Consider the following 20,966-nt stretch of genomic DNA (forward strand, 5'->3'; position numbering starts at 1 on the left):
GTACATGAGGCAGTTGTAACATTGCCTCAAAATGCCCAGATTCACCAGTTGGGCTGGAGAGTACACCTGAAACTGCCCTTTGGACATGCCTGATTAGGTAAAGTGAGCTGTTTTACTGATTGGCTGGTAGGGACGTATAGAGAGACTTGTCCTTCTGGACAGTATAGGGTGGGGTCTAGTGCTAGGGTTAATTAGTGCTTGCTATGAGTTTTGAGCAAGTGCTGGGCTGTGAAATGAATGGTTTGAGTGCTTAATTTGAAAGTTTGTCTAGTTCCAAGAGAAAAATTGAAGAGTAGACATCGTAGAGTCGGGAATAGTTTAACCCAAGCTAACCAGCACTGCCCGGCGTCAAAACTGTGCAAATGCGGTTTTTATAGCAAGGAAATGAAAGAGCTAGAAATTAGCCCAAAATGGCTAATAAACTACTAACTTCTGGGCTGAAACCACTCCTCCAGGGACAGATAGGCTGCTCAAAGCTCCTCTCTCTCACAGGTGAACAGAGAAACTTCCTTCTATCCAAGTAAGGTATGGGCAACACAGAAACTTGTAACACAGCCCTGAATTCAGCAATAACCTGAAAACTGGACTATACTAGTTCAGAAAGGCAGGAAACAAGTATATATATATTTTTTTGTTTTGTTTTTTTTTTTTTTCAGAAAATAAAGCAGATACAATAAAAAACCCCACTTTAAATGCACAGAAATGGCTATCACACTTTAGTGCATAGCCTACAACAGTTAAACAGAATATTTAAACACAAAAATGACTTAGTTCAAGTGCAGGCAGCAAATAAGTACAGCAAATAAGTACAATATGTAGCAGAAACAAGATTTTTAAATCACAGAAATGCTAAAAAAATGGCTTTTTAGGTGGAATTAGTTAAAGGCAGCAAGAAAATGCAGAAAAATTATACTTAATCACTCCAAATTCTCTCTTTTGTCTCTCTGCTGCTGTAGAACTCTGCAGGACACCTGGCATGCACTTGCTGAGCTGAATACAAGTGCAAAAAAAAAAAAACGCGCAGATGCGGTTTTTATAGCAGGGAAATGAAAGAGATAAAAATTAGCCCAGAATGGCCAATAAACTACTAACTTCTGGGCTATAACAAACAAGGCACACAAATTTCAGAAAGAAACAGTTCAAATAAGCAGGCACAATAAGCCTTTAACCAGAAATTTCCAGCTCAGAAGGGTAGCATCTTGTCTCTCCTCCCACAAGAGTGCAGACTACAAACCTTCTTAATGTAAAATAACTGGCATGAAGCCCAAGTGCTTAATCCAGAACTCATGCACTTTTAGAATAACAGACACTGAGCCTTCAATCAGCAATTCCCAATTTAGAAGGATGTAAGCTACCTGTCCTGCCACAACAGTGCAGACCACAAACCTTCTTAATGTAAAACAACTTAATTAAAAAAATCCCAAGTACTAAAGGTGCATCAAACAAGAACAAAAAATGAGAAGGAATTTATGCACCACCAAGCTGAAACACTGTATTGTAATAATCTCCACAAATAACAGTATTACGTATGTACGTATTTCTTGAAACAAATTATAAATTCCAAGATCTTTCAGAAATAGTGAAATAGCAAGTTTATTTAGCAATTAAGACAGCACTTACTTCATAGAGTTCTTATCAGCTGTGCTAACTTACTTTCACTCTTAAGTTGTAGTCTTGGTTAGTAGTTCCCTTAAAAACTTCAGGATTGATGCCAAGTTAGCAAATGCTTTCAAACTGTAAACTGAAGCCCTTTTTCATTAGTCCAAGTCTCATTAAAACCACAAAATTTTTTTATTTCACAGTTTAAAACAACGCTTACTTCCACAGGGATCTCATCAGCTATGCTGACGTGCTCTCATTTCACAATAATAAGTTCTGAATAATAATTTTTTTAAAAGCTTTAAAATAAATCCCAAACTAAAAAGCTCTTTCTGGTGAGCTTATTTAGTAAAACACACACGAAAAGCGCTTTCGGCTGTTAGACTTCTTCAGTTCGATGAAATTTCAGTTTCTTAGTTTCGGAATATAAGGTAAATACTAGCCATTCAGATACTTCCATCTGCACACACCTTTTTGTGAACTAATCATGTTCCTTGTATTGATTACTTTACTTTGGTTTAGCTGAGACATGCTTGTTTCTTAGGATTGGTTTTAAAGGGACTACAGCATTTATCCCAGGTGACTTGTGTGCCTTTAAGTTCAATATCCATTTAATTTCTTTATTGTTTGTCACATTTTTTTTAATATCACCTCCCCTGTTGGTTACTGATATTAATTCAATAACCTGAAAAACAAAATTATGTGTGGGATGGGCTATGACATGATTTGCTAAACTATTTTGCTGATCCTGATGAATAATATCCCTTTGTTTCCTTAGAATACGTTTTTTAAATCGTTGGTTCGTTTTTCCAATATAAAACGCTGTACAGTCCTTACAGGTTGCAATGTAGACCAGATGTTGTGAGATGCATGTGGCTGAGACATTCAAATTAAAATGTTGGCCTGATATAGGATGGATGAAATTAGGTTCAGTGTTAATATATTTACAAGCCTTGCATCATCCACATTTTTTAGTGCCCATGGCATGGGGAGGTATAGTACTAGTAGGGCCTCCTTTATTACATAATAAATGTTTTAAATTCTTCCTATTTTTGAATGTAAATTTTGGCTGATCTCCCACTATGTTCCGTATTTTAGTGTCTTCCATAAGGACCGGCCAATATTTCTTCACCACTTCACATATCTGGGCATTGTCTGTGCTATATGTCAGAGTACACCTAAGCTCATTTGTCATAGTTCCTTTCCTGTTATATGGTAAAGAAGTTCCAGTTGTATTTTTCCGATAATAGGGACATCCCTTATTATCTTTTATGCTAGCAATATCTTCATTATTACAAAGATATTTTCCTTTATAGCCCTGTTGTTGTAAATGTCTTGCTAATGAGGCACATTCTTTCCTATAAGTAGGTTCCTCTGTACATAGTCTTGATATTCGTGTTACTTGATTGTTCATAATATTCTTATATATATGCCTGGGATATATACTATCATGATGTAAATAATGGTTCCTCCATGTCTCTTTCTGGTGTAGTTCAGTAATCAAACCTTGGGATGGTGTATATTTCAATTTCACATCAAGAAAATCAATTTCTGTCCTAGAGTATTTTATTGTAAACCTTAGGAATTCTGTAGACAAATGTAAATAGTCAACAAACGCTATTATTTCTTCTTCTTGTCCTTTCCATGCTATTGTCCACAAATCTCCCATAATATAGGAGATGTCTCAACAAAGGATTATTCTCATTCAATATTTTCTGACGTTCCCACTTTGCTAATACGATATTAGAATAGGTATTTGTACATGGAGTGCCCATAGCTACACCCCACTTTTGTGAATAGTAATTCTCTTCATATACAAAGATGATATTGTGCAATATAATATCTAATAGGGTGCAAATAAGGTCAGCATTACATCCAATCTCTCCAGCTAGATCTCTAATAGCCTCTATTCCATACTCATGCGGTATAACTGTAAAAATATTGTTCACATCCATAGTTACAGAATAAGAGGTGTACCTGCCTCTAATTCTTTCATATAAACTGAAAGTTGTCTTAAGAACTCTCCTGTATCTCTAATAATGCTTTCCAGTTTAGATAAATGCAGTTTTAGCTCACATTCCACATACATGGAGATGGGTTCTGTAACCCATCCTCTCCCGGCTACTATCAGCCATAAAGGTGGGTCCATCGCATCTCTGTGCACCTTTGGTAGTCCACTAATATATGGTATTATGGGATGATCAACCATTAGAAAGTTAAATAACTCTTCATTAATTCTTCTCTCCATTAATAGTTCATACAATTCATCACTGGGAATGCACATGCCAGTGTATTTCTTTGTGCCGGTCCCAAGTCCAGATAAATGGGGAGGGTTGCCTCAGGAAGGGCATCCGGCATAAAATTTTGCCACATCATATATGCAGAAAACTGTACAGAAATTCATACCAGATCGGTCAAGGCCCGGGTTAACAACGACCGCCACCAGTACTGTTGGCCAACAGGGTGCTGGTGGAAATTGGGCTACTGTTGTCCGAAGGAGGAGAAGAGGTGGAAGGCATGCCTGAAGGCAGGTAAAGGCTAGGACTGTGATAGTGAGGGTCGGAACTTTGAATGTTGGCAGTATGACTGGTATAGGGAGGGAGCTAGCTGATATGATGAACCGAAGGACGGTTGGTATATTGTGTGTGCAAGAGACCAGATGGAAGGGGAGCAAGGCTAGGTGTATCGGAGGTGGTTTCAAATTGTTTTATCATGGTGTGGATGGGAGGAGAAATGGCGTAGGCATTATCCTGAAGGAACAGTATGCTAAGAGTGTCTGGGAGGTGAAAATAGTGTCGTTTAGAGTGATGTTTATGAAGCTGGAAATTGATGGTCTAATGATGAATGTTGTTAGTGCATATGCTCCACAAGTTGGGTGTGTGATGGATGAGAAAGAAAAATTTTGGAGTGAGTTGGATGAAGTGGTGATGACTGTACCCAAGGGTGAGAGACTGGTGATTGGAGCAGATTTCAATAGGCATGTTGGTGAAGGGAACAGAGGAGATGAGGAAGTGATCGGTAGGTATGGTGTTTAGCAAAGGAATGCAGAAGATCAGATGGCAGTGGATTTTGCGAAAAGGATGGACATGGCTGTGATGAATACGTATTTTAACAAGAGGGAGGAGCATAGGGTGACATACAAGAGTGGAAGAAGATGCACACAGGTGGATTATATCTTATGTAGAAGGGCCAATCTGAAGGAGATTGGAGACTGTAAAGTGGTGGCAGGGGAAAGTGTAGTTAGGCAGCATAGGATGGTGGTTTGTAGGATGACATTGGTGATCAAGAAGAGGAGGATGAGTGTGAGGTCAGCACCAAGGATCAAATGGTGGAAATTGAAAAAGGGTAATTGTGAGGTGATGTTCAGGGAAGAGTTAAGACAGGCACTGGGTGGCAGTGAAGAGTTACCGAATAGCTGGGTAACTACAGCAGAGCTAGTAAGAGAGATGGCTAGAAGGGTGCTTGGTGTGACATCTGGAAAGAGGAAGGAGGACAAGGAGACCTGGTGGTGGAATGAAGAAGTACAGGAGAGTATACAGAGAAAGAGGTTGGCGAGGAAGAAGTGGGACTGTCAGAGTGATGAAGAAAGTAGACAAAAGTATAAGGAGATGAGGTGCATGGCAAAGAAAGAGGTGGCAAAGGCTAAGGATAAGGCGTATGAAGAGTTGTATAAAAGGTTGGACACTAAGGAGGGAGAAAAGGACCTGTACCGATTGGCTAGGCAGAGGGACCTAGCTAGGAAAGATGTGCAGCTGGTAAGGGTGATAAAGGATAATGAGGGAAACGTACTCGCAAGTGAGGAGTGTGTGTTGAGGAGATGGAAAGAGTACTTTGAGGGGTTGATGAATGAAGAGAATGAGAGGGAGAGAAGGTTGGATGATGTGCGGATAGTGAATCATGAAGTGCAGTGGATTAGCAAGAAGGAAGTAAGGATAGCTATGAAGAAGATGAAGAACGGAAAGGCTGTTGGTCCAGATGACATACCTGTGGAAGCATGGAGGTGTTTAGCTGAAATGGCAGTGGAGTTTTTAACTCGATTGTTTAATGAAATCTTGGAAAGTGAGAGGATGCCTGAGGAATGGAGAAAAAGTGTTTTGGTACCGATTTTTAAGAAGAAGGGTGATGTGCAGAGCTGTAGTAACTACAGAGGGATTAAACTGATCAGTCACAGCATGAAGTTATGGGAAAGAGTAGTGGAAGCTAGGTTAAGAAGGGAGGTGATGATTAGTGATCAGCAGTATTGTTTCATGCCAGGGAAGAGCAATACAGATGCGATGTTTGCTCTGAGAGTGTTGATGGAGAAGTACAGAGAAGGTCAGAAGGAGTTGCATTGTGTCTTTGTGGAGTTAGAGAAAGCATATGACAGAGTGCCTAGAGAGGAGTTGTGGTACTGTATGAGGAAGTCAGGAGTGTCAGAGAAGTATGTAAGAGTGGTACAGGATGTGTACAAGGGTAGTGTGACAGTGGTGAGGTCTGAGGTGGGAGTGTCGAATGCGTTTAAGGTGGAGGTGGGATTACATCAAGGATCAGCTCTGAGCCCTTTCTTATTTGCAATGGTGATGGACAGGTTGACAGATGAGATCAGACAGGAGTCCCCGTGGACTATGATGTTTGCAGATGACATTGTGATCTGTAGTGAGAGTAGGGAACAGGTGGAAGAGACCCTGGAGAGGTGGAGATATGCTCTAGAGAGAAGAGGAATGAAGGTCAGCAGGACTAAGACAGAATATATGTGTGTGAATGAGAGGGAGGGCAGAGGAATGGTGAGGATGCAGGGAGTAGAGGTGGTGAAGGTGAATGAGTTTAAGTACTTAGGCTCAACAGTTCAGAGTAATGGTGAGTGTGGAAGAGAGGTGAAGAAGAGAGTACAGGCAGGATGGAGTGGGTGGAGAAGCATGTCCGGAGTGATTTGTGACAGATGAGTACCAGTAAGAGTGAAAGGGAAGGCCTACAAGAGGGTAATGAGACCAGCTATGTTATATGGGTTGGAGACAGTGGCATTGACAAAAAGGCAGGAGTCAGAGCTTGACATGGCAGAGTTGAAGATGTTAAGATTTGCACTGGGTGTGATGAGGATGGACAGGATTAGGAATAAGTATATTAGAGGGTCAGCCCAGGTTGGAAGGTTTGGAGGCAAAGCCAGAGAAGCAAGATTTCATTGGTTTGGGCATGTGCTGAGGAGGGATGCAGAGTATATTGGGAAAAAGATGCTAAGGATGAAGCTGCCAGGTAACAGGAAAAGAGGAAGGCCTAAGATAAGGTTTATGGATGTGGTGAGAGAGAACATGCAGGCGGTTGGTGTGACAGAGCAAGATGCAGAGGACAGGAAGAAATGGAAACAGTTGATCTGCTGTGGTGACCCCTAACGGGAGCAGCCAAAAGAAGAAGAAGAAGACAATTCATCACTTATCTTTGCCACCATCTGTTCCTGAATTGACTTTGTTATTATACAATAAGTCTGCTGGTCACTTAGCATGGATAACATTTTTCTTTTATACCAATTTTCTTCCATTACTACTATGGCTCCTCCTTTGTCTGCAGGTTTAAACACCAAGTCTTTTCTCTCTTGTAATTTCTTTAAGGCTTCTACTTCACCTTTAGACATATTGGTGAAGCATTTTCCTCTCTTTTTTTTTTCTCTTAACTTGGTGACTTCTGCTTCACACAGACATATAAACATTTCCATTGTTGGATGGTTGACTGGAGTAAACAAACTTGGTTTCTTGTAGGGTACTTGCTGGACTGTACTTTCACCAAAAATGGATTTTAGTGTTACATTTCTAGAAAACATTCTTATATCAACACAAAAGTCACTTAAATCTGAATGTAAGGAAGGAATAAAGGTCAAACCCTTTGATAAAATATTCATACTTTCCTTGTCTAAAGTTATATTGGACAGGTTAATAACCATTGATCAATTTTTCTGGGTGGTTATAGGAATTTCTTTCTCTTTCTCTCTTGACTCTGTGTTCTGCTGTTTCCTCTTTGATGTTCTTTCACTGGTACTGGAAACTGATAGAAAAAAGGGGCATGGTTAGCCCCTTCCTTAGGTATAGCTCCTGTCGAGGTGCTGGGTATACTATCAGCTGTAGTATTTCTGAAGTCGAATATTTTGAAAGTGCCATTTGATTTAGTCATTCCTATTTTCAGAAGTCTGAGATTGTATATCCTCTGAGTTTCTGACTTCATTGACGGTATTCCTTTGTTCTGTAAGTTCAAGTGTAACCTTATTTCCATCATCTATACTGTCTATTTTATATTCTCTTGGCCATTCAAAGATATTCCCTTCTTTGAAATCTTTATAATCCCGTAGCATTTTTTTCATTTTCTGGGCTTTTAACCTGACATCATATGCAGATAATCTTTGTTGTAGTGTTTCTAACTGGCCTATTTCAGATTCACTTAGTTCTAATCCTTCAATTTCTGCTTGTTTCAGTCTTATCAAATCAGTTGTGTGTTCCTCTTCTGGTTTAAAATGTTCTATTAGCAAACATAAGTAACTGAAGCTTGTTTCCAGGTTGATGCTCTGCCATTTGGCTAATAAGTCTGGTCGACTGTTTCCATATGTAGGTAAACATTTAACCCTCATTCCCCTTGGAATGATTTTATGTTGCAGGCAAGCCTCAAAATGAAAGCGTTGCCATAGTAGTCTTTTTAATGTAAAACAACTGGTCTGAAGCCCAAGTGTTTTAACCGAAAGACTTAGAGCAAAATAAGGTAATAAAGTAGGAAGAAACACAAATACAGTAAAAGCAGGTAAAGTGCAAATTTTTTTTTTTTTTTTTTGTCATGCAAGTCTGTGAAATATTTTTTGTTTATAGTGCATCATTTGTTAGCTATTTAACCAAACAGGAAGGAAAAATAAGTGGGAGTTTGATACTTTGCAAAACAGTGATTATTCCCAGTGCTATGCAGCTTGGTTCTACATTTGACAGGAGGAGAGCAACAAAAAAAGTCTCCCACTGTAAGGAAGGAAAGGCTGAAAAAAAAAACAGTACATTAGTCTGGTCATCTGCTGTGAGCTATCAATCACATGCAGATAATGGGTCAAATTACCCTTAGCTCTTTGAAAGCTAGGGAAGGTAGTTGTGAAGGGGGAGGGGAGATACCTCGAAGAACTAGATTTCAACCTTCCCAAAAGAAATCAAGTTAGCATTTCTAAGAAGAAAGAACAATAAAAAGAATTTTTCAGTTCTGTTCTGTAGCATTTACACAGCTTGTGTTTGAAGTAGTCAGTGAAAATGGATACAATTTTAACCAAAAGTAGGTGACTATAACACAGCAGTGAATGCCTGTAAAATAAGTGTACTGACAATAGCTTTAGGGGAAACGTGGCAGATCTGATGCAATTTTTTGGAGAACAACAATGCATTCTGGGATACTTAGAGGCAGACTAAACAGTCAGAATTATTTCAAGGTGCCAGACCCCATGTGGTCAGAGTCAGAAATTGCATATAAAATATCTAAAAAGCTCTAAGTAGTCCCAGAGTGGTGTTAAAATTTAGGAAACACCAAACCATGATAAAATAAACATATTTTTGAGTTTGTGGGTGCAGTTGTCCTTTAATACAATCACGGAAGGTGTATCAAAGAGCATGTGTATGTTTCGTGTTCAAGGGGCCTATGATTTGAAAACCCAAAGTTAATCTTTATCTGCCACTGGCAAAATGTATTTTCTTTGAATGTGGGTTTCGATGCTGTTTCAATGAATGTGAGTTTCAAGGGCAGAGAAGTTTTAATGCTAAGTCTGTTTTCATTGTGAGACTGCATTGCTTTGTTTAGCAGATATCTATTAGGGTTTGTGTTGTAAAATGCAAAATAAAACTTTCAAAGGAAATCCAAATCATTGCAGAAGTAAAGCAGTATGCACATTACAGTGTTTATGGTAAATGGGGTGAAATAACCAAGGAATGGAACATTGGAATGGCTGCAGGGGGAGGCTCCATTTGACCATGATTTTGCGAGGGGGAAAGGCAGCAAACTCAGACAGCCCCTGCTAAACTATACCTCTGAACTGTCCATATTTTTGCAGAATTAATAGATTTTTTGCTTCTTATTTTGGTTTGTTCCTCTTAAAATTTGTGGTTTTCTGGCAAATCATTTAGGAATTAAGTCGCTAAATAATGACAGACATTGAGTTTCAGACATCATAACTTTCAGATAAAAGCATGCTAAAGCAAGACCTGTTATTCTATCAGCTGTCTTAAGTTTATACAAGAGCAATTTTTAGTACTGTTTGTATGTTCCCCCGATATATTTGGCCTTGTCCAGATTTCCTGCATTAAGAGGTTGAGAGGTATGTGCAAATAAATCACTTTATAGAATTAGGAATATCCAAACCTCTCAACTGTCCCCAATTTTAGCTCAAAATGTTGCTCTCCCTAATAATACATCCACATCCGCAAAATGGCAATGTTGGAAGAAAACGTGGAGGGTTTACATTATGAATAACTGTAATGATTAGAGTTATAGATTACTTTTATTTCAGAAATGCATGTAGATGGTCTTATTTTGTCAGCTGCTCAAGTTAACAGTACTAATATTAAAAAGGTGTCCCTTCTTTGATATGTTCCTAGCTGTATTGTGTGGATCTTTTATATTTTTGCATCACATTTTTGGTCTGTTTTTCATAAAATTGTGGTTTTCTGGCAAATTAGTCACAAATCATTAAAGACTGAAGTTAGAAAATAATGGCAGACATTTGAGTTTCAGATTTCATACCCTTCAGAAAATTCATACTAATGCAAGACCTACTATTCTATTATCTTTCTAAGTTTATATGAGCAATATTTAAAAATTGTCCTTATTTTTGGGCCTGTGTCCCACTTCTGTGTATGGCTTTGTCCAGATTTCTTGCTCTGATGTTGAGAGGTATGAGTGTCAGAGCCATCACAGTCAGCCAGAGACATTTCAAATTGTGACATACGTGTTGCACCCCACTCCCCATTGTAGTGGCTCTGGATGTGTCCAAGCAAGGCAAGGAGCAGTTATGCAGTGTAAGTGTGCAGAGTATTCCCCCATCCAAGGTAGACCACAAGTACGACCGTGGCTGTTGATTTATGCTTCTTATTATTCAGAAAATGCATTCTGTCACAGTGCCCTGTTGTTCTGTGTTTAAGTAGCAATGCTTTAATGACCATCAAGTAAGCTTGTCGGAGATTATAAGATGCAAGTAAGCTTTAGTAAGCATACTATTAAAGAATTACCAACATTGAAGGCCTTTTCATTGTTGCAATGCAGAGAATACTTACATAACTAGATAACATATAAGCCTTAGGTATTGAAATGCATATGACAGTATTTGTAATAAAGGACAGGATTACAGTATTTTCAGAAGCTCATTACATTTGTTGGAGACTTGCAGTCATCTTTGCAGGCTTTACCCATAAACTAAACAGAATGCCAATCTATCATGTGTGGTCCATAACTTGTGCAGTAATCCTTTAAGCAATTTATCTTGAGCTTGTTTCTTGTTTGCTGTTCATTTTTTACTTTGATGATGCCTTCCCCATGAAACAAGTAGATAGTTGTTGTCAGACAGTAGGTCTTTTTTGGATAAGAAACATTTTTACAAGTGGGGGTATCACAGAGATTGCTACTTTCAGCATGTTACTTGGTAATTGTATAAAGCTGAATATAAATTATAATTAGAACTGCAGTGCAAGGAGAAGTGGTTTGAGTTGAGTGCTGTTTGTTTTTTTATACTTGATTTTGACTGGCATTCCAGTAATGTATTTAAAAAGTAATTTATTTTTTCATGCCTCACAACCTTTGTGTTTCCATCTAGATATTAAGTAAGTTGTAATACAGCCAGTGCATTGAAATATTTTTTTCTTCTACACTTCATTTTGTCTTGAATGGACTCTCGTAATGACGGTTTGGCACCCAGGGCAGCGTATTTAATTAAAGTTCCAGTTGTGGTTTTGAGCATAGCTCCACCCCTTTCTAGATGGACACACCCCTTCCCATTGGCCCCACCCATTCAGCTGTCTCCTGAATTAAATTCCCTTTAATTTGAATTCACCAGCTGCCACTGATGCTATGATAACTGTTTCTACCTTAAATGAGACTAGTTATTCAACCAGCAGTTGTTGAAATTGGTTATCTTTTTCTTGTACCTTGATGCCAGTTTTGGGAAGGAAGGATTCTGCTCAGTATCATATTCTTTCCTGTGTTTGTGACATATATGGGGAACTTGGAAATGCCTCTTAACAAATCCCTTAGGATTTTGTGCATCGAGTCATTTACTCTCACATGGACCACTGTACTGTTGTAATCATACTTGTTTGCATTGTGGGTCCTTGAGATTTCAGCCCTTTTTTGTTTAGCCCTGACGTATAAGAGAATTTAAGTACCTTTATCTGCTCTTTTTTTAAAAAAAAAAATACAGTATTATACAGTATTTAATTTGATTTAAACTGTGTATGAAGGAGTGTTGAAGGAATTTTTAAGTGAAGTTATTCTGCTCTTCAGTAGCTAGTGTTGGCTGAATTTTGTTATTTGCTAGTAATTACAGGTGTGGGGGTAGCCACATTCTTTGATTTCCTGTCCTTGCATATTTAAACTGGTGCATGTGAAATAATTCCTGCTTTAAAACTTCAGCTTGGCCAGCAAATAACTTGGTTATATTCAACTGGACGTATAAGAGAATTTAAGTACCTTTATCTGCTCTTTTTTTTAAAAAAAAATACAGTATTATACAGTATTTAATTTGATTTAAACTGTGTATGAAGGAGTGTTGAAGGAATTTTTAAGTGAAGTTATTCTGCTCTTCAGTTATCTTAGTGGCATTGAAACTGCCCGCCCCTCAGCCTGCCTCTGGGCCCATCTCATTTGCTCACTCAACTGAGTGCAGTGAGATCATATTCTGATTTCAGGCACTCCTACTTTGTACAAAGAGAGCATCTGGGGAATAGAAAAAAAAAAAAAAAAAAAAAAAAAAAAATAAAGCTTATTTCCTGCCTTTCTTGTTAAGTGGTACAGACTATTTGTAGGCTTCTGAGCCCCCAAGCCCTTCTGTGTTTGAGGGAAGCCTTCTAGCTTGTTTTTTTTCTTATAACTAGCCAGTTTTCTAGTTTCAGCACTCAAATCTGTTTCTTTGATCTCAGCACTTGTTCAGGAATAAAAAAAAAAAAAAAAAAAAAAAAATTTTCATCTGCTTTTACTGTACTTGTGTTTTTACCTACTTCTTTTTACTTTTGCATCATCTTAAAATACTCAATTGTATTTATTACTGCTTGGTGTAACTCATTCTAAGCCTTTTGGTTTAAACACTTGGGCTTCGGACCAGTTAGTTGTTTTGCACTGAGAGGGTTTGTGGTCTGCACTGTTGTGGCAGAACAGGTAGCTTACATCCTTCTAGGTTGAGAACTGCTGATTGAGGGCTCAGTGTCTGTTATTCTAAAAGTGTATTAATTCTGGTTTAAGCACTTGGGCTTTCATGCCAGTTATTTTACATTAAGAGGGTTCGTGGTCTGCACTCTTGTGGGAGGAGAGGCTGGACTCTGCCCTTCTGAGCTGGGAATTTCTGGTTAAAGGCTTATAGTGCATGCATATCTGAACTGTTTCTTACTGAATTTGGTGCGCCTTGTTTGCTGTGGCATAGACTGGATTCGGGCCTGCTGGATCTAGCTTTGTTTGTGTAACTTGAGCACTAATCCAGACATTCTCTAAAGTATTCAATGGTATTTATTACTGCTTGGTTGTAACTTGATTAAAGTGTAGCTATCATTCAAGTCTTTTGGATTAAGCACTTGGGCTTCAGACCAGTTGTTTTACATTAGGAAGGTTTGTGGCAAGCACTGTGGTGGCAGGACAGGTAGCTTTCATCCTTCTAAGTTGGGAACTGCTGATTGAGAGCCCAGTGTCCAAGTGTATTAGTTCTGGTTTAGGCGCTTGGGCTTCAGGCCAGTTATTTTACATTAAGAAGGTTCGTGGTCTGCACTCTTGTGGGAGAAGAGGCTGGACTCTGCCCTTCTGAGCTGGGAATTTCTGGTTAAGGGTTTATAGTGCCTAAATATTTGAACTGTATCTTACTGAAATTGGTTCACCTTGTTTGCTCTAGCATAGACTAGATCCAGGCCTGCTGAATCTAGCTTTGTTTATATGCTTGTTGTTTGTTTGCTTGTTATTTCCTGAAGCTAATTCCACCTAATACGCAACTTCTCAGCTTCTGTGGATCACTAGTGATTTCTGCATTGCTTACTGTACTTATTTCCTTGTTTCACTTGAAAGAAAGTTACTGTTTGTCGTTTTGCATTTAGTTACTTGTAACACATTGCACTCAAGTTACCTGGCACTTGCTCACTAAAGCAATTATATAAGTCAGCACTAAAAATTAAAAGCACTACACCCTCACTCCCCACTGGCCCTTGTTTTCAATTAAGGATTTCCCAATATTATTCTAGCATGTCCAAAGGTCAGTTGTCAATCTCCTCTCCGGTCCAGCTGGTGAATCTGGGAATCTTGAGGCAATGTTATAACTGCCTCATGTACACAGACAACCCTCTCCTCCTCCCACATAACACAAATACTTGTGAGAGATGCAGCTATTTAGCCAAACTGGAGGCTGAGCTCTCTCAACTCAGGACTGGCAAGACCAGACAGGAGGAGAAGGCAACTACACACACCACAAAACCAGCCTCACATAATGCTACCACTCCACTGAATCTAACACATAAACACACAAAGACATACTCGGAGGCTCTGAGTAAAAATTTACCTAAACAGCAGAGGCCTCCAAAGCAGACACCCAAACAACTGCTACCTCAAGACACCCCACAAGCAACACATAAACCACAAAAGCAGTGTGCAAAGCAGTCACAGCCCTTAAGGCCAAATACAACACCAAACATACTTGTCATAGGTGACTCCATAGTCAGACACACTGACGTCCCACTCACCAGGCTGAACAAGGAGAGGGTCACAGTAAGCTGCCTATCGGGCGCTAGAATCCGCCACATAACACAAGCACTCGGGTCACTCCACGGCAAGTACAAATATGACACAGTCATTGTCCATGCTGGTGTGAGCGACCTGAGACGTACCTCCTGGACTACATGAAAAGAGACATAGAGGAGCTCTCTGATTATGTAGCCCAGGCAGGTATGACCCTAACCCTGAGCAGTATCCTTCCTTCACCAAGAATGATGCCACAATATATAGACAAGATGATCAGCTTTAACAATTGGCTTAATGTCTGGTGTCATTCAAAGGGGATCCAGTGTCTGTCTGCCTGGGATGACATGCTTGACAAGCCACGCTGCTTCAAGGGACGGCTTGCACCTGTCACCCTGGGATTCGGATATTGGCTAAGGCTCTTGCCACCCCATAGTGCCTTTTTAGGCAAGGCTCAAATTCTAAACCTACCACCCTAGAAAACAAAATGGGAAGAAACTGAGGGTAATGCTGCTCAATGCCAGAAGTCTAAATCTCAAAATGCACGCACTCGAGGCCCTTCTCAGTATGGAGAACATCGATGTCTGTGCTGTAACTGAAACCTGGTTCAAGGCTCCTGAGAGCACCCCGGCACTATTAGGTTTTACCTCATATCATGCGTTCCGCCTCCAAAACCCGGACCACACCACAAAAGGGGGGGTGTATCCATATTCATAAAGGATACCCACACCTCCAGGTTGGTGGCAACGCACGAAGCTTCGGAAACCATCCAGGTGCAACTAACCATAGGCAAAACTGCTCTACAAATTGTAGGATGCTACAGGCCACCCTCTCAAACTCAGGAACCCCACACAGCCTTCCTGAAGACACTGGAGGGTATAAATGTATCTCCAAACACCATCATATTGGGTGACTTCAACTACCCGAATATAGACTGGGAACATTACTCAAGCCCTAACTTTCTAGCCCAACGGTTCCTGGAGTTCATAAATTCAAATGCCATGGAACAGCTAGTCACTGTTCCCACAAGAGGAGAAAATATACTAGATCTCATTGTCACAAACATGGGGACAAAATGCTCGGGTATTGTAGAAAAACTTACCAGCTTAAATGTAAACCCATATGTCACAAGATGGGTTGCAAACTGGCTTAAGGACAGAACCCACAGGGTTAGAGTTGCTGGCGCTGTGTCAGACTCCAAGCCGGTCACAAGTGGTGTCCCACAGGGCTCGGTCCTTGGCCCCCTATTGTTTGGCATCTACTTCTCAGAAGTACAGGCCAACATGGGAGGACTTTGGCTGACAAAGTTTGCAGACGACTGCAAACTGGGCGCCATAGTGGAAAGTGCATCGGACATGGATATCCTTCAGAAGGGACTCACGGAAACAGATAGCTGGTGCCAGAGCCATGGCCTGAAGTTAAACGCCAAAAATGTATAGTCATACCCTTCGGGAAAAACAAGGTAACCCCAAGCTACCATATAGGTGGCAATCCACTAAGGACAGAAGAGGTTATCAGGGATCTGGGGACCCAGGTTGACAGTGGCCTTTCATTTGACACTCACATTGCTAAAGTGGTTAGAAAGACCTTCTACATTGCCCATCTGATCATGAAGGGATTCACATCCAGATCTAGTGAGGTCATTGTTCCACTGTACTCTTCACTTATCAGACCAATGATCGAGTACAATGCCCCATTCGGGATGTATCTCACCCGACATCTGCAGCAATTGGAGAGACCCCAAAAGTTCCTCACCAAAAGGATAAAGGGACTCCAAAATCTGTCATATGCTGCCAGATTGAAGAAACTCCAGCTCTATTCAGTCGCATACCGCCTGCTCAGAGGTGACATGTGCCTGACATACAAGGCCATGTCCAACCCGAATTAATGGACATGCTCCACCTCAAAAATCCAAATCCACCAAAACCACTAGAGCAAGCGACTTAAACCTTAGCACGGCTATAAATAGGACGTGCTGGAGGGATAGATTTATCACTCAGAGACTCCCTATGCTGTGGAATAAAATCCCGGTCCATGTGAGGCAGAGCACCTCGCTGACTCTGTTCAAGAGAAATCTAGACCTGTGGATGGGAGATCGAGGTTTACCCCTGAATCATATCTGTGTCACTGCTGGACAGAGGCACAACAAACTAATGGGCACAGTATTTTTTCATATAAGGGGTGGCGTAAGCCACAAAAATTTGGGCTAGGCTTATAAATGCCTTAGGGCAGATAGCCTAGTATAAACCTATGAACCTATGAACCTATAAAAGTAGAGAATGTATGTCTTACTCTGGAGTCACCAATCACCAGTTCAGTTTTATTATTAGAGGTTTAAACATTCTTTGTTTGGGGTAATTCTTGGTGGCTGTCAGTTTTGGATGTAGCAGTATGTGTTGCAGTGTTTCGTTTCTGCTGAGACCTGGTCTTGTTAGACCTTGAAGGATTAGGCAATGACTTTTTTACAGCCTCAGCATGTGATGATATTCCACGCAGGTATGTGAAGTGCTGTGAAAATGTGTGATACTCGCAGACTGGGTTATTTTTTTTTTGGGGTGATTGAGTGATGCCCCCATATTAGTTAAATATTTGCATCTCTCAGTGGGGGTGATGGGGTAAGTGGTAGCTCATTGTCCAAGAGCATCAGGTAATGGTGACACCATATGTGTATATCAAGTGTTATGAGGCTGACATCTGAGCAAGGACAAGCTGGCTGACCTTCCATTTAGTACAAGTGCAGAAAATTAGGGATAGACTTGTTTGAGTGATATTTGTTTGCTGAATGCCTTTTTTTAATAAATCCTCGTGAGTACAAAATATTAAACGCTCCTTTTGTTTGTTAAATTCTTATGATTACAGAATATTGTAAATTACTGAGTACCAAAAATGCTTGTAGTATGATATTTAAGTACTGGAGGTGTTCTACTAAGGTAGAAACAGCTTACAGTAGCTTAACTTGATCCTAAATGAAGATTTAGTGACATTAACATAGCCTGCTAATGGGTATGGCTCTGACTAGACTTATTTGGAATAAAACTTTAGTCTAACTTCCCACGTCTATTGATTGCTGGTTTGCATGTAGCTGCCTGAAATGCCGATCAGTGCAACTCAGCACAATAGAGCTGAATTAGGAATTGAAATAAACCAATGAAAAAAATAGCTTATGGCTCCAGCCAATATAGTTGGCTTCCTAGAAAGAGTAGTAGCTTATCTTCTCCCACAGAATAATAACCACTGTCTCTCGTAATTCCCACACACTTGGCTAAAACTTTGATGTACTGTAGCAAAGCTATAAATAGTAAAAATGATGGGAAACAGCAGATTTATCAAACGAAAAGAACTTGGTAATCAGCGAATTCAGACGACTGTACAAATACAATATTTCAATTTCCAGCACAGAAAAATAAATAAGTTAAGCAAAACTTGTTTAAATACCACTAAAATTGCATAAATCTGCAAGTGGCAATATGTGCAGAGGAAACAAAGTTCTTTTCTGATATTTGGCATTAAAATGTTGTCAAAATAATACTTTTAACTTGTTTACTTTGCATGCTCTGGTGTTTTAGGTTTGATGTTTTTTGTCAGGGATATATGAGGTAATGTAATGTGAGTTTGATTGTCTTACATATACCCATATATAGGTTTATAGGTACATAGGTGTATACTAGGCTAACAACCACTAGAGCCTTTATAAACCTAGCCATGTAAACCAAATGTGACCCACAAATTTGATTTAGATTTGATTTAAATAGAGGACGATTTACTTACAGCCTCTTTCCATCAGAGATATAGGAGCCAGACCAGGGGTGAATTTCTGATTACTCTTCCATTAGTCAAAGTTGCACTTAAACTGGGATAAGGAGGACCTCTGTTTCATATGGATGGTGAGCATGTTCCAGAGAATGGAATTCTCTGAGAAACTTTATTTGTATCTCCATCGTGTCCTATTTACATTGCAATCAAAATTTAGGTCTTGCTGGAGGGAGAAGATGAAAAGATCTGAATGGTTAAGATCACTGTGTTGGAGATCTGATTGGTCAAGATCGCTGTCTTGAAAGTAAACCTACAGTACGGTATCCAAGCAGTTTACTGTACTGTACGGTACAATGACTGAATGACATTGCTGCTCACTAAGTGAGTAGGTGACAGTATGAGGTCTGGCAGAGGTCTCAAAGTTCAGGAAAGAGTAAAAAACATTTGTGGGTGATACCTGTATATAAATCTGAAGTGAAGCTTAAAAAGGTGTAAGTTTAACATATTTTTCTATAGAAGATTCTACTGTACTCTACTGTACAGTATTGCATTTTTATGTACCATTATTATTTGTCATAAACCAAATGAAAGTCTGCAAAATACTGCTCTGAATCAGCTAAATTCAAATGTTAATTAGGTTTAGAAAGTGCTAGTATTGACCAATCAGCCTGGAGACATGTCTGGCTGCAGACTCCAGTACTGTACTGTATGTGTTTCCTGTCGAGCTCCACTTTAGTACTGTACTACAGTCTGCAGCCAGACACTTTTATGAACTTCAGCACTGGTGATGTTGTGACCCATGCCTCCAAAACATCAATCTGATGCACATGCTGGTGGTGTACCAAAGAAAGGGAAAGCAATCATGCTGGAGAATAAAATGGACATAATAAAATGATCCAAGAGAGGTGAAGCACCATCTGCCTTGGAGGTGAAGCACCATCTGCCATTGGAAAGGCATTAGGCTACAGCTGGTCAATGATTGGAATGATTTTAAAAGACAAAGTAAGAATAATTAATCTTGTGAAAGGCCATGCCCAAATGAAAGCTACAATTATTACAAAGCAATGCAGTAGATTAATTTTTGAGATGGAAAGGCTATTGTTAATTTGGATAGAAGACCAAAATCAGAAAGATATCCCTATTAGCCTTTCATTAGTGCAAGCAAAGCCCCAAAGCCATTTCAATTATTTAAAAGCTGCTTGAGCAGCAAGTGAAGGTGGTTGTGATGAAGAATTTGTTGCGAGTAGGGGCTAGTTCAATCGCTTTAAACTGAGGGATAATTTCAGAAACAACAGTCTCTGTAAAAAGAAATGACTGGTTTGTGAAAGCACTCACATAATAAACGTGTTTTATTCAACAGTTGGAATCTTTTTTGGACTTAAGTATTAGTAAGCTGTGTTTCGGTGACGGTTCATTTATTATTGAGGGCTAATTTACATAACATTAAAACTCAAGGTGAAGCTGCAAATGCTGATGTAAATGCTGCAAGGGATTTTCCTAAAATGTTGGAGAAATTGTTGCGGAGGGAGGTTATTTTCCAGACCAAATATTTAATGTAGACGAGACTGACTTATTTTGGAAAAAGCATGAAAGGACCTACATTTCAAAAGAAGAAAAAAAGTGAACAAGGGCATAAGACATTAAAAGTTAGGCTAATGTTATTGCTTGAGGTAATGCTTCTGGTGATTTTAAGTTGAAGCCCTTGCTTGTGTATTGCTCCTTAAATCCAGGGGCACTATGGCATGTCATTAAGGCATCTCTTCCTGTTATTTGGAAGGTAAATGCAAAGGCTTAGTTTACAATTGGCATCTTTGAAGATTGGTTCTTGAACCATTTTGTTCCTGCTGTTCAAAGGCATTGCTTGGCCAAAAACATTCCTTTCAAAATTCTCCTACTGCTTGACAATGCACCTGGACATCCAAACAGTTTAGATGACCTACACTCCAATGTAAAGGTTGTATCCTCCCCCAAACCACATTGCTACTTCAGCCAATGGATCAGGGAGTAATAGCCTCCTTTAAGGCCTATTATTTATGGCAAACCTTCTCATAAGCAATCAATGATACCCAAGATAATGTGATGACCTTAAGGGAATTATGGAAGAATTATAACATCTATGATGCCTTCAAAAATATTTCTGATTCTTGGGATGAAGTAAAGCAGTCAAATATGAAAGGAGCGTGGAACAAATTGTGCCCACTATTTGCACCTGCTTTACCGGTGATGACATTGCTGAGACCAGGCAAACTGTGGTTGATGTTGGTAATCAACTGCAGTTAGACATCAGTGACACTGATGTTAGAGAGTTATTCAACTCCCATGCCAAAGAACAGACCAATGAAGACCTTATGGAACTGGAGCAGCAGACGATAGCTCCTGAGGAAGAAAACAGGGACCTAGAAAATCCAGAATCAAAAACATTTTCGACAAAAGAGTTAGCTGAAGCCTTTTGTCTCACTGAAGCAGGAATGACAAAGCTAGAGGAGCAAAATCCTAATACAGAGAGGGTCACTCAAGTGTACCGTACAGTTACTGAGGGCTTCAGCTGCTATAAGGCCATTTATGATGAGAAAAAGAAAAGCTCTCTACAAACCTCCCTTGATGCCTACACCCTCTCTCCAGCAGCAGAATCAAACCCTGACTCTGCACCGCCAGGCCCATTCTCTCCAACAACAAGTCCATCATTTTCTGCATCATGTAATTAATAAAGTTATCAT

This window comes from Protopterus annectens, chromosome 12.part0, assembly GCF_019279795.1.
Source record: "Protopterus annectens isolate FY-2018-M chromosome 12.part0, PAN1.0, whole genome shotgun sequence".
Taxonomy (NCBI): domain Eukaryota; kingdom Metazoa; phylum Chordata; order Ceratodontiformes; family Protopteridae; genus Protopterus; species Protopterus annectens.